The following is a 3,385-nucleotide window of genomic DNA, read 5'->3' as shown; positions in this document are numbered from 1 at the left end:
ATGCGGAGGTTTCAACTTTCGCGCGCATGAAACAATACACTACTATTGGGTGCGCCTCAGTCCCCACCTTTATTGTGAGTGGTTGATTTCAAACCTCAAAACGCCCCCTCTTTGGCGCGTACTGTTTGCTTGCTAATCACCACTCAAACCACGCCCTCGGTATGACGCGTCGCAGGTGTATCTTTAATTTGGTGCAAAAATATAATGCTGGACATAATTATCTATCAACATGGAAGGACAACCACCTGTTGATAATAATACGAGAAAGAGAGCTCGGCGGTTTTGCGACCACTGCAACGATAATGTTTCCCATGCATATTTTTATCTTCACAAAAAAAAGTTTTTTTTTCACAATGGAGCGATTACAGCTGAGACAAATCACAACACAGAGCTGGAAGAGGGTGCATGTGATGAACTTCATCCAGACGAAATGAGACCTGTGGACTGGGATGATGCTGGTATTCATTTTGGTAAGTTACTGAACTTTTTTTTTTAATGTAAGACCAAAATGACAAGTAAAATAAGATGGTGATCATCAGCATTTGGTTTATATATTTACTGTTGTTGTGCAACATTACACTGATGTTCATGATCTGCTTTGGTTAGAGTTGACACACAATAGTGATTTGCTTGTTTTCAGAATGTAGTAAGTTTGTGTTTTTTCCAGTATAGGCATAAGTCTTGTTAATACATTGTAACTTTTATTATTACAAATTTGGTCATAGCTTTATTTGCTGAACATTTAAATCATGATGGGCCATTCATAACAATAACTAAAGTTATTTGGATAAACTATTACGAATGGCCCATTAACATTTCTATGGCCCATCATGACTTGTACACATGATGTACTGTAAAGTGTGATTCTATGGGATTTTAGTAAAAAGCTGCTAACTTTAAGATAATGCTAGACAAATGCATAGCTCCAGCCATTAACCAATTGGTGTTGTGATGTTTCACTGTTTAAACTAAATCTTTGTATTTAGCTTGTATATGTAAATTTGTGTGTAGCTAAAATCGTTGTATTGTTCTTTAATTGTTACAGAGAACATTGGAGTCCAAGAGCAAGTTGATTTCTGCATATTTGAAGAAACCAAGCATTTACAGGAGAACCAAGATTCGGCAGATCTGAAGGCAAGGCTCCTTACATTTAAATTGATGCACACAGACAGATGTGCACAGACAGATGTGTATTATGTTACACTTCTATTATTTTTTTCTAAAAAAAAAAAAACTCTAACAAATGTCTTTTTTTTTTTTTTTTTGAAGAAGAAGAAGAAGAAGAAGAAGAAGAACGCAATGAGCTGCTCAGGCTTTCCTTCGAGCTCAGTGAAACGTCTTCAGATGATGACAGTGACCATGAAGAGCAACATGTCTTTACAGATGGTCAGCACAGTGAACATTTGGATTTTAAAGATGACAAACCTGAAGAAGATAATGACAATAGAGACAGCTCTGCTTTATTACTTGTAAAGCTAATAGCAATAATGCTTTTAACCTGGCAAGCATTGTTCAACATTTCAGACAATGCCATCACTGCACTGCTGCTATGCCTCAGACAAATGATGGCTCATTGGAAATATTCTCAGTGTTGATTGGTGTCTCCTCTGGGTTTGCCACTGTGGCCTTTGGTTTACTCAGTTGGGGACACACAAACTATAACACTAAATTTATGATCTAAGTTATTCAACTAAATATACAAATAAAATGAATTAACTAGGTCTTATTTAATTCTATAAACTATAATATTGATCTGCCAACATTGTTGACCCTACAGCCAACTAAAATATTGTTGCAATACTGTCTCGTTTGATACTGTGAGGCTAATTTGAAACAATCGTCATTGTAAAAGCGCTATATAAATAAAGTTGATTGATTAATGCAATTTGCTGGTATGATTCCCAAGACTTTATATTAACTAAGAAAATATACCAGTACGACAACTTCACTGAATATGCTGTCTGTCCAAAAAGATAAGCTTCAATGGCAAGGAATATCTGTACCCCAAACTAACCTATTGTTACAAGAAAGTAACTCCGTCATTAGAGACCTTGGTAAAAAAGACCTGGGTTTTTTAAAAAGAGAGGCGTGGAGAGAAATACAAATTCTTGGACGAACCAGTCCTCGAACCAAATGCAGAGCTGCGTGCTGGAGTCATTAAGAGATTTCTTATAATCAGTGTTAAAAACTAACACACGTACTATACGCCATGTTGTTGCAAAGGTTTCGTGGTTGCACCCTCATCCAGACAGATGTTTCTTTGGGAACCCTGTGGAGGTGTGGCACACAGACTGATTGTGCAGCAGCGTTCCTACCTGTGGAATGTATTGCAGGGAGATGTGTACTAAGTACATACATTGTGCAGTTAAGTCAGACAAAAGAAAAGGTATCAGCCATAATTCCCATTTGCACAATGTTTGAGATTTAGCCCCATGCGATTTCCAACGACCTTCTTTTTATTCCTTTAATTTTATTTTGAGCATATCTGGGTTTTTTTTGTGTTTTTAAAGCCATGTTTTCATTATTTCACATTAATGTACATTCCTTTTTATTAAATGTTATTGTTATTAACTGCCTTTTGTAAAACTTCACAATAAATGTGTGTTATTCTAAAATGGTTGGTTACTTTTCCTTTATTTGTTCCATTTAATTCCTTAATTTAAATACTCTGTTTTTGTGACTATATGTTCGGGGTGTTTATTTTGTAGTGTTTTTATAAAAACTTTGATTAAGAGTCATAATTCTCAATCCTGAGGTCCTCCCCTGCCACCCCTCCCTCTGAGAACAGACAACACCTCAGTGTCATTAACATATGAAAGGCCTTCTTCACACCTAACAGTCACCAGTCCTAGCACCCAGCAGTGTTTCAGCTGTATATTTCTGTGAAATTTCACGGATGCCTGTATATGTCCGCATATGTGAGGTTTCCGGGTGTATCTTGAAATATACTGTTCCGTGTTACTCTGATCCGCTTTTTCCCACATACGTCCGGTAAACCTCAAATTACACAGGAGTTTACCATGCCCGGATAATGCCGTATTCCAGGGTTTTCATGCAGTGTGAGGAGACAAGTTGCTCAAGTTTAGGAATAGGAATGTTGTCCCATTCTTGTCTAATAAAGGCTTCTAGTTGTTCAACTGTCTTGGGTCTTCTTTGTCGCATCTTCCTCTTTATGATGTGCCAAATGTTTTCTAATGGTGAAAGATCTGGACTGCAGGCTGGCCATTTCAGTGCCGGATCCTTCTTCTACGCAGCCATGATGTTGTAACTGATGCAGTATGTGGTCTGGCATTGTCATGTTGGAAAATGCAAGGTCTTCCCTGAAATAGACGACGTCTGGATAGAAGCATACGTTGTTCTAGAACGTGAGAATACCTTTCAGCAT

General features: G+C 37.5%; 1 long non-coding RNA gene across 1 annotated transcript; it reads left to right on the top strand.

The window, feature by feature from the left end:
• The first annotated feature begins 332 nt into the window (after positions 1-332).
• On the top strand, positions 333-3,055 carry LOC137091651 (uncharacterized). The gene is made up of 3 exons (XR_010908113.1): positions 333-470; positions 1,046-1,134; positions 1,270-3,055. It is a non-coding gene; the product is annotated as an uncharacterized lncRNA (long non-coding RNA).
• Positions 3,056-3,385: the final 330 nt, after the last annotated feature.

The sequence above is a fragment of the Pseudorasbora parva genome, chromosome 10 (assembly GCF_024679245.1).
Source record: "Pseudorasbora parva isolate DD20220531a chromosome 10, ASM2467924v1, whole genome shotgun sequence".
NCBI lineage: Eukaryota > Metazoa > Chordata > Actinopteri > Cypriniformes > Gobionidae > Pseudorasbora > Pseudorasbora parva.
Note: the sequence above shows the minus strand (reverse complement) of the source record. Positions and strands in the feature narration are given on the sequence as shown.